Raw genomic sequence first — 11,925 nt, forward strand, 5'->3', positions numbered from 1 at the left:
CTTTCTATGATTCTATAAAACGCATAAAAAGAGGACAGAGATCAGTCAGGACTGTTCTCCGTGGATTTTTACACTCATGCTCCATCTGCACCCATTTCTGGGGCATACGGAAACTAAAATTGGTCCCGTCAACTCCAAATAGCTTCGGAAGAGAGCATCTGAAAGGGGAAAACAAATGACATTATTTTTCCCAAGCACCCCTCCTATCAGCTGAACAAGGAGTGAGTTGGTGTCAGAAGTTATGCTTGTATAAAAGATAACTTTTATAATAATAGATTGAATACTAAATGTTAATTCACCAATAAAATGCACAATTGTTAATGAATAGTAGATGGATTCTAGATACCTTGCTATCATAATGATAGTGAGCTGATGTACCCAGTAGAGTACCTGGCTCTTAGATGCCTCTAAAATAACAAACTCTATGCTGAAAATGACCAGCAATATTGGACTGTGTGCAAGCTATTTTGCCAAATTATGGATGGGTTGGAAGAATGATAGATTTCATCCCCTGATCATCTACCCGAGCCTTACTTTACCTGTAATAGTACAGTCCAGTTTTGCTTGCTTTATTTCTTAATTGATTGCTTCTGAAACTTTCTGTTTTGAGAAGTAAAATGAGCAATCTATGAATTCTTGTTTGAAGCCACGGTCCCCAAATCCGTGCAGCTAGCGGCAGCGTAAGTCTACCAAGAGTGCGGCAGAGTGGATGGAAAGTCGGCCAGGACCCAGATATGTCAGGTCCTGGTCTCCACTGCACGTTTATGAAGGACCTTCTTTAGGGTGGAACCTCCCTCCACCTCAAACATGGCCCCTGCCTTCGGAAGGCAAGACCAGAGGAGGGATTTCCCACTCTGGGAATTCCCTAATTTCCGGCCTCCTTTACGTCGAGCAAATTGTAGGATGGGAACGACCGTGTGTGCTGGCACTTGGAGGGATACGTGTTGGGCCCACCTCAGGGTCCTGGCCCTGGATACTACTGGTGGTGCTGGCAGGTCATGCTGTATCTTCCCAGTACATGTCCCAAATCCCCTTCTCCGTCAGGATCTCTCGGTGCAATGGTGTGGGTCAAGTGCATTGTGCTCATTAGGACCCCATCCCCTGACCCCAGATACTCCAGCAGGGATGAGCAGAAGTTCCTTGGCCCCCTCCTATTTCTCATCTACATGCTGCCCTTCGCCGACATCATCTGAAAATATGTCAGATTCCACACGTACGCTGATGACACCCAACTTTATCTCACAATCACCTCTCTCGACCCCTCCACTGTCTCTCATTTGTCACATTGCTTGTCCGATGAGCAAAAACGACCTCCAACTAAATATTGGGAAGACCAAGCCACCGACTCCATTGCTCTCTCTGGCAACTGTCTGAGGCTGAACCAGACCGTTCACAACCCTGGCATCCTATTTGACTCCGAGATGAACTTCCGACCACATATCTGCTCCATCACCAAGACCGCCTACTTCCACCTCCATAACATCGCCCGTCTCCGCCTCTGCATCTGCCTCAGCTCATCTGCTGCTGAAACCCTCAACCATGCCTTTGTTACCTCCAGACTGGACTATTCCAATGGTCTCCTGGCCGGCCTCCCATCTTCCACCCTCCATAAACTTGAGCTCATCCAAAACTCTGCTGCCCGTATCCTAACTCGCACCAAGTCCCGTTTTCCTATCCCCGCTGTGCTCGCTGACCTACATTGGCTCCCGGTCCGGGAACACCTCGATTTTAAAATTGTTAGCCTTGTTTTCAAATTCCTCCATGGCCTCTCCCCTCCCCATCTCTTTAATCTCAACAACATAGGTAAAAAGAGGGATGAGGTCCTGCAAGCAGAATATAAGGAGTTAGGAAATAAGTTAAAAAGCAGGACCTCAAGGGTAGTAATCTCAGGATTACTCCCAGTGCCATGTGCTGGTGAGTATAGGAGTAGGAGAATAGATCAGATGAATGCGTGGCTGGAGGGTTGGTGCAGGAGGGAGGGATTTAGATTCCTGAGGAATTGGGACCGATTCTGGGGAAGGTGAGACCTGTACAAGCCGGACGGGTTGCACCTCAACAGATCTGGGACTAATATCCTCGCAGGGGGGTTTGCTATTGCTGTTGGGGAGGGTTTAAACTAGAGTGGCAGGGGGATGGGAACCTGAGCAGGGAGTCAGAAGAGAGTAAAGTTGAAAGCAGCAAGAGAGGGGAGGACCCAAGGGAAATTTACAATACAAATAGTAGTCCAAGAACAAGTGAAAGAGAAAAGCATAGAGCAGCAGAAAGTGTACTTTAGGCACTACAGATAAAATGAAAACTAGAAGGTGTAAAGCGATTAACTCAGCATCAAAGCTGAAGGTCAGGCTAGGGTGTGTGGCCCAACTAAGAGTTCTATATACAAACGCACGGAGTATAAGGAATAAATTAAATGAACTACAGGCACAAATTCAAATTGGAGGGTATGACATAATAGCTATTACTGAGACATGGCTGCAGGATGGTCAGGATTGGGAACTAAATATACCAGGTTATAAGGTCTACAGGAGAGACAGGGAAAATGGAAGAGGGGGAGGAGTAGCCTTAGTGATTAGAGATTTTTAAAAATTCGTTCATGGGATGTGGGCGTCATTTATTGCCCATCCCTAATTGCCCTTGAGAAGGTGATAGTGAGCCACCTTCTTGAACCGCTGCAGTCCGTGTGGTGAAGGTTCTCCCAGTGCTGTTGGGAAGGGAGTTCCAGGATTTTGACCTAGCGACGATGAAGGAACGGTGATATATTTCCAAGTCGGGATGGTGTGTGACTTGGAGGGGAACGTGCAGGTGGTGTTGTTCCCATGTATCTGTTGCTCGTCTTTCTAGGTGGTAGAGGTCACGGGTTTGGGAGGTGCTGTCGAAGAAGTCTTGGCGAGTTGCTGCAGTGCATCCTGTGGATGGTACACACTGCAGCCACGGTGCGCCGGTGGTGAAGGGAGTGAATGTTTAGGGTGGTGGATGGGGTGCCAATTAAGCGGGCTGCTTTGTCCTGGATGGTGTTGAGCTTCTTGAGTGTTGTTGGAGCTGCACTCATCCAGGCAAGTGGAGAGTATTCCATCACACTCCTGACTTGTGCCTTGTAGATGGTGAAAAGGCCAGCGGGAGTCAGGAGGTGAGTCACTCGCCGCAGAATACCCAGCCTCTGACCTGCTCTTGTAGCCACAGTATTTATATGGCTGGTCCAGTTAAGTTTCTGGTCAATGGTGACCCCCAGGATGTTGATGGTGGGGGATTCGGCGATGGTAATGCCGTTGAATGTCAAGGGGAGGTGGTTAGACTCTCTCTTGTTGGAGATGGTCATTGCCTGGCACTTGTCTGGCGCGAATGTTACTTGCCACTTATGAGCCCAAGCCTGGATGTTGTCCAGGTCTTGCTGCATGCGGGCTCGGACTGCTTCATTATTTGAGGGGTTACGAATGGAACTGAACACAGTGCAATCATCAGCAAACATCCCCATTTCTGACCTTATGATGGAGGGAAGGTCATTGATGAAGCAGCTGAAGATGGTTGGGCCTAGGACACTGCCCTGAGGAATTCCTGCAGCAATGCCCTGGGGCTGAGATGATTGGCCTCCAACAACCACTACCATCTTCCTTTGTGCTAGGTATGACTCCAGCCACTGGAGAGTTTTCCCCCTGATTCCCATTGACTTCAATTTTACTAGGGCTCCTTGGTGCCACACTCGGTCAAATGCTGCCTTGATGTCAAGGGCAATCACTCTCACCTCACCTCTGGAATTCAGCTCTTTTGTCCATGTTTGGACCAAGGCTGTAATGAGGTCTGGAGCCGAGTGGTCCTGGCAGAACCCAAACTGAGCATCGGTGAGCAGGTTATTGGTAAGTGCCGCTTGATAGCACTGTCGACGACACCTTCCATCACTTTGCTGATGATTGAGAGTAGGCTGATAGGGCGGTAATTGGCCGGATTGGATTTGTCCTGCTTTTTGTGGACAGGACATACCTGGGCAATTTTCCACATTGTCGGGTAGATGCCAGTGTTGTAGCTGTACTGGAACAGCTTGGCTAGAGGCGCAGCTAGTTGTGGAGCACAAGTCTTCAGTACTACAGCCGGGATGTTGTCGGGGCCCATAGCCTTTGCTGTATCCAGTGCACTCAGCCGTTTCTTGATATCACGTGGAGTGAATCGAATTGGCTGAAGACAGGCTTCTGTGATGGTGGGGATATCGGGAGGAGGCCGAGATGGATCGTCCACTCGGCACTTCTGGCTGAAGATGGTTGCAAACGCTTCAGCCTTGTCTTTTGCACTCACGTGCTGGACTCCGGCATCATTGAGGATGGGGATGTTTGCAGAGCCTCCTCCTCCCGTTAGTTGTTTAATTGTCCACCACCTTTCACGACTGGATGTGGCAGGACTGCAGAGCTTTGACCTGATCCATTGGTTGTGGAATCATTTAGCTCTGTCTATAGCATGTTGCTTCCGCTGTTTAGCATGCATGTAGTCCTGAGTTGTAGCTTCACCAGGTTGGCACCTCATTTTTCCATACGTCTGGTGCTGCTCCTGGCATGCTCTTCTACACTCTTCATTGAACCAGGGTTGATCCCCTGGCTTGTTGGTGATGGTAGAGTGAGGAATATGCCAGGCCATGAGGTTACAGATTGTGCTGGAATACAATTCTGCTGCTGCTGATGGCCCACAGCACCTCATGGATGCCCAGTTTTGAGCTGCTCGATCTGTTCTGAATCTATCCCATGTGCCACACAACACATTGGATGGTGTCCTCAGTGCGAAGACGGGACTTCATCTCCACAAGGACTGTGTGGTGGTCACTCCTACCTATACTGTCATGGACAGATGCATTTGCGACAGGTAGATTGGTGAGGACGAGGTCAAGTAAGTTTATCCCCTCGTGTTGGTTCGCTCACCACCTGCCACAGGCCCAGTCTGGTAGCTATGTCCTTCAGGACTTGGCCACTGTTGGTGATGGACATTGAAGTCCCCCACCCAGAGTACATTCTGTGCCCTTGCTACTCTCAGTGCTTCCTCCAAGTGGTGTTCAACATGGAGATGAAGTCACTTCAATGATAAAGGAGGATATAACGAGAGGTAAGCAGCCAACAGAGACCTTATGGGTCGAATGGAGAAATAGGAAAGGATCTAAGACTTTACTGGGAGTTGTGTATAGGACCACTGGCAACAGCTCTGAAGTGCTAGATTGTATAAATGCAGAGATTTAGACAAGTGTGTATCAAAGGCATAGTGGTCTTAATGGGGGACTTTAATCTTCACATAGATTGGGAAAAGCAGACTAGCAACTGTCAGAAAGGTAGTGAATTTCTTGAGTGTGTCCGGGATATTATTTTTACAGCAGTATGTCCTAGAGGCAACAAGGGGGCAAGCCATACTAGATTTAGTAATGAGTAATGAACCAGATTTAGTTAACAGTTTAACTGTGCGTGAACATCTATCCAATAGCGATCATAACATGATCGAGTTCAAGGTAGTGTTTGAAAGGGAAAAAAGTGAATCAGCTGCTAAGATTCTAGACTTGGGTACGGCCAACTTCAATGGGATGAGACAGAGACTGTCCACAGTAAACTGGGCAAATCTGTCAATGGGTAATACGACTGATGATCAGTGGGAAATGTTTAAAGAAACATTTAATGTGATACAGAACCGGTTTATACCCCTGTGGGGCAAGAACTCTACTTGCCAAAAAAACAGCCATGGACAACTAAAGAGGTAAGGGACAGTATAAGACATAAGGAAAGGGCATACAAAAAGGCAAAAAATGGCACAGATCCTGGCAAATGGGAAAGATACAAAGATCAACAAAGGGTCACAAAACAGATAGTAAGAGCTACAAAAAGAGAGTATGAAAAGAAACTTTCAAGGGATATCAAAACCAATATGAAGAACTTTTATAATTATATTAGGAAAAAGGTGGTCAGGAGCAGTGTTGGCCCCTTAAAAACTGAAAGTGGGGATACTGTCATTGACAATGGGGAAATGGCGGACATGTTGAATAATTACTTTGCGTCAGTATTTACAGTAGAAAAAGAGGATAGCATGCTGGAAATCCCAAGAAAACTAATATTGAATCAGGGACAGGGACTCAATAAAATTAACATAAGTAAAACAACAGTAATGAAGAAAATAATTGCACTAAAGAGTGACAAATCCCCAGGACCAGATGGTTTCCATCCCAGGGTTTTAAAGGAGGTGAGCACATTGCAGATGCCCTACCTATAATCTTTCAAAGTTCTCTAGATTCAGAAACCGTCCCTCTAGATTGGAAAATTGCACATTATTCCGCTTTTTAAGAAAGGAGAGGGAAACCAGGGAATTATAGACCAGTTAGCCTAACATCTGTTGTGAGTAAAATGCTGGAGTCTATAATTAAGGATAGGGTGACTGAACACCTCGAAAATTTTCAGTTAATCAGAGAGAGCCAGCATGGATTTGTGAAAGGTAGGTCGTGCCTGACAAACCTGATTGAATTTTTTGAAGAGGTGACTAAAGTAGTGGTCAGGGGAATGTCAATGGATGTTATTTATATGGACTTCCAGAGGCATTTGATAAAGTCCCACATAAGAGACTGTTAGCTAAGATAGAAGCCCATGGAATCGAGGGAAAGGTATGGACTTGGTTAGGAAGTTGGCTGAGCGAAAGTTGACAGAGAGTAGGGATAAAGGGTGGGTACTCACATTGGCAGGATGTGACTAGTGGAGTCCCGCAGGGATGTGTTTCTGGGGCCCTCAATTATTCACAAGATTTATTAAAGACTTAGATGAAGGCATAGAAAGTCTCATATCTGAGTTTGCCGATGACACAAAGATTGGTGGCATTGTAAGCAGTGTAGATGAAAACAAAATTACAAAGGGATATTGATAGATTAGGTGAATGGGCAAAACTGTGGCAAATGGAATTCAATGTAGGCAAATGTAAGGTCATCCACTTTGGACCAAAAAAGGATAGAACAGGGTACTTTCTAAATGGTAAAAAGTTAAAAACAGTGGCTGTCAAAAAGGACTTAGGGGTTCAGATACATAGATCATTGAAGTGTTATGAACAGGTGTAGAAAACAATAAGGCTAATGGAATTCTGGCCTTTATATCTAGAGGACTAGAGTACAAGGGGGCAGAAGTTATGCTGCAGCTATGCAAAACCCTGGTTAGACTGCAGCTGGAGGACTGTGAGCAGTTCTGGGCACCGCACCTTCAGAAGGACATAGTGCCCTTGGAGGGAGTGCAGCATAGGTTTATTAGAATGATACCCGGACTTCAAGGGTTAAGTTACGAGGAGAGATTACATAAATTGGGGTTGTATTCTCTCGAGTTTCGAAGGTTAAGGGGTGATCTGATCGAAGTTTATAATAGTAAGGGGAACAGATAGGGTGGATAGAGAGAAACTATTTCCACTGGTTGGGGATTCTAGGACTAGGGAGCACAGTCTAAAAATTAGAGCCAGGCCTTTCAGGAGTGAGATTAGAAAACACTTCTACACACAAAGGGTGGTAGAAGTTTGGAACTCTCTTCCGCAAACAGCAATTGATGCTAGCTCAATTGCTAATTTTAAATCTGAGATAGCTTTTTGCCAACCAAAGGTATTAAGGGATATGGGCCAAAGGCAGGTATATGGAGTCAGATCACAGATCAGCCATGATATTATCAAATGGCGGAGTGGGCTCGAGGGGCTGAACGGCCTACTCCTGTTCCTATGTTCCTGTCTCCTCCAGCCCTACAACCAGAGATCTCTGCGCTCCTCCAATTCTTACCTCTTGCGTATCCGCGATTTTAATCGTTTCACCATTGGTTACCGTGCCTTCAGCTGCCCAGGCCCTAAGCTCTGGAATTCCCTCCCTAAAATCTCCACCTCCCGCCCTCCTTTAAGATGCTTCTTAAAACCTACCTCTTTGACCAAGCTTTTGGTCATCTGTCCTAATACTTCCTTACGTGGCTCGATGTGACATTTTGTTTGATAATCGCTCCGGTGAAGCACCTTGGGATGTTTTACAATGTCAAAGGCGCTACAAAAACGCAAGTTGTTGTTGTGCTCCCGGGCTCTTAAGTCGGTGAAATTGTCCCCATTATAAGCAGCATCAAATAATGCCACTGGAATTTAACATGTCTTCTGTTTTTTTTTGCAGACTTGTAGAAGTGAATGGGATCTGCGTTCTAGATTCTTCAGAGGAGGAGCTTAAGTCATTACTTATAACTCAGAGTGCACAAATTCTGGTACTGAGAAATCCTGCTGCCGCCACCAGAGAAATTTAAATGGTCCTGACTGCAGTAGAACTGACTACCTGCTAAAACCAGATAAGGTCCTAGAGTTATATGGCATTTGCTCTGTTAAAAAAAATTGATATTACTACATTTTATTGCAGAGTTGCAAACAATATTTTTGCTGCTCAGTGAACTGATAGCTGAGTGTTGAAATTCAGGAGAATAATTCATAAGGTGGCCCGATGCCTCAACCTATTACTGCACCACATCACAGACTGTGGAACCCAACCTATGTTAGGGAATTCTTGGTCTTGGTTAAGCTATTAAGGTAGCACCGGACAGAAGGAGATAAACATCTTTATTTTCCCCCTCTGTTTTTGGTATATCACTTTCCTCCTCCCAGTGACGACTATGGGCAGCTTAATGAGGCTCACAGAAGAAAATATCCAGCCAGTTTATGATTTTGCTGCACATAACACAGATTTGAGAAATGTATTTCACAACATAAATGAACCATTGCATTAATTGTATATCTCAAATACTGGCAATGCATTACAAACAATTCTTAACAGTTGCAGAATTTTATCTAAACCCTGTCAACCAGTGTAATATCCTATCAGTAATGAGTGGCCAGTGATGTTTTGGCTTTAGTGGTACACCCATATAACAATGCATTGCATCCTCATCAAGACCCTGTCATTTGCTATCTCACATGCTTAATTATTTCACTTTGAAGCTGAGCTGTTAAGTGGTATGCCCCACACCGCAGGGGAAAAGTGGCAGTACCGTCAATCCCCCATCTTCATCCTCTGCTGAACTCACCAACCCACACAGCAGTAGCAACCACCATGTAATATAAGGAAGCACAGACTGCTCAGTCCTCATAATTACATACATCCACAACAAAAGATTTAATATTTACTGAGTGGTAACATTGTACAAGCACTGTTCTTCTGTGATTGTAGATGACTCAATTGTCACAGCTTACTGGTACAAATGATTGACAAAGAACGTAAGGGACAATTTGATAGACCTTGGAAGATCCACTGGGGTTTTGCATGAAGGTGGCCTATAATCCTATACTGCTTCTTACTACAAAATTAACTGTACTCAATTTACCAGAACATCAAACCTTACCTTTCATTCGGTTTGAAGAGATAACCACTATAAAATTATTTAAAAAGACATAGTTCTCTCCATGCTGCTTTGAAGTGGGAAAAAAAACTCCTGGCAAGCATTGGGAACAATTTGCAATGGGGCCCAGCAAAGAGAGCAGACTCTATACATTTGCCAATGAGACCCATACTACACAACTGTATTGGACTGGGTCTAGATTACTCTAGAATATAAAACTGGTAAGCAACGGCTTGTACGTTTGTAATATTTTAGTGTAGTAGTGTAATTTGTAACATTACTTGAAGAGGTGGTGAAAATAAAATAATGATATTTGAATGTTGAAAAAAAAATGGCCAGCTCCTTTTGGGAAAGGAGACAGTTCTGTAAAAATAAAATTATCAGAAACTGGTGCAATCAAGAAATCACCCATCTACTGCGATCTGTTTTTAGAATCCTTATTTGAACCATCTAATTTGATGTCAAGTAATCGGTAGAATGCAACCTAATATATGGGATTAGATTCTCCTGTTCCTGCACCCAAGGCTATTACATCACCCTGGGTCCAGAGAGTACGGGGGGGGGGGGGGGGGGAGAAAATCAGGCAGGGAGAAGCACATGCCCATAAGGGAGCCCAATTTTCTATTAATCCCACTTCATGGTGGATGGGGAGTTCTCGGTTGGGGTATCAGGCCTTATATCAAGACATTGAGCTGTGCTAAAGGGATAGGAAGCTCTTACCTTCACAGCACAGTGGCTTCAGCTAAGTAGAACAGGAAATGTACAGAAGATGCCCAGGGAAACCTTGAAGACTATTAGCTCTCAATTAAAAAAAGGACAGAAGGCCAAAAGAGAAAGTTGTAGGAGAGTGGGCCAACAAAAAAATTAAGTGAATTCACAAATACACACCAAGCCAACTTTACCAAAATTGTGCACTGGTAATCGACCCTACACAATTACGCAAGTGAGGCTCCAATTCCTGAATGAAGACAAGACCTCTTCAGTGAAATCTTTAAATAAATACATAAGCTGTGAATTCAGCATAGACAGGATAATAACTCTAGTCATTCCAGTGCAAACCTCAAACTGGTGGGTCAAACCATGTTAATACTATCTACTACTTTCAGTGCTCTATACCTCAAGGACAAAAATGTGAAAATAAACTAAATTTATATGGTATCATTTTTTTGCCACCACATGGAAAAAATATAAAACTGGAACTTTTCTTGGAAAATCTAAAGCAATTGAGTGTAATTTAAAGTGCTAAGGCCCTTGGGCTTCTAGCTGAATTTTTCATTAATTTGTCATCTTCACACACAGGAATTTGCTCCTTGCCCTATTTTTTTTGATTATATATTAACGATCTGGACTTGGGTATAGAGGGTATAAATTTCAAAGTTTGCAGATGATACAAAGCTCAGACTTCAGGAGGACAGACAGACTGGTGAAATAGGCAGATATAGCAGATGAAACTTAATGCAGGAGTGTGAAGTGATGCATTTTGGTAGGAAGAATGAGTGGCAATATAAACTAAATGATACAATTTTAAAGGGGTGCAGGAACAGAGACCTGGGGGTGCACAAACACAAATCTTTGATGGTGGCAGGACAAGTTGAGAAGACTGTTTTAAAAAAAAAAAGCGTATGCGATCCCAGGCTTTATTAAAAGAGGCACAGAGTACAAAAGCAAGGAAGTTATGCTAAACTTTTATAAAGCACTTGGTCAGGCCTCAACTGGAGTATTGTGTTCAATTCTGGGCACCACACTTTAGGAAGGATGTCAAGACCTTAGAGAGGTTATAGAAGAGATTTACTAGAATGCTGCCAAGGATGAGGGACTTCAGTTATGTGGAGACTGGAGAAGCTGAGGTTGTTCTCCTTAGATCAGAGAAGGTTAAGGGGAGATTTGTTAGTGCTCAAAGTCATGAATGGTTTTAACAGTAAATAAGGAGACACTGTTTCCAGTGGCAGAAGGGTCAGTAACCAGAGGACACAGATTTAGGGTGATTGGCAAAAGAACCAGAGGGCAACATGGGGAAATATTTTTTTATGCAGTGAGTTGTTATGATCTGGAATGCACTGCCTGAAAGGGTGGTGAAAGCAGATTCAATAGTAACTTTCAAAAAAAGGGAACTGGATAAATACTTGAAGGGAAAAAAAAAATCAGAGTTATGGGGAAAGAGCAGGGGAATGGGACTAAATGGATAGCTCTTTCAAAGAGCCGGCACTGGCACAATGGTCACGTCTGACCCAATGACCATAAAATTGGCTCTAATATGCGATGTTTTCCCTCGTAGGATTCATTCTAAGCTACTATTGCTCTTTTCAGACAAGAAAAATACAACTTGCATTTATATAGTACTTTGAATGTAGTAAAAACAACCCAAGGCACTTACAGAAGCGTAATCAGATAAAACAAATGGACCAAAGGAGGTGAGACCAAAAAAGCTTGGTCAAAGAGGTGAGTTTTAAGGAGGGTCTTACTAGATGAGAAGTAGTTGGAGGGGTTTAAGGAGGGAATTCCCATGCGCAAGGCCTAGATAGCAGAAGGCACGGCCATCAATGATGGGGTAAAGGGATGATGTGGAGATGCCGGTGATGGACTGGGGCGTACAAAT

The sequence above is a fragment of the Heptranchias perlo genome, chromosome 8, assembly GCF_035084215.1.
Source record: "Heptranchias perlo isolate sHepPer1 chromosome 8, sHepPer1.hap1, whole genome shotgun sequence".
NCBI lineage: Eukaryota > Metazoa > Chordata > Chondrichthyes > Hexanchiformes > Hexanchidae > Heptranchias > Heptranchias perlo.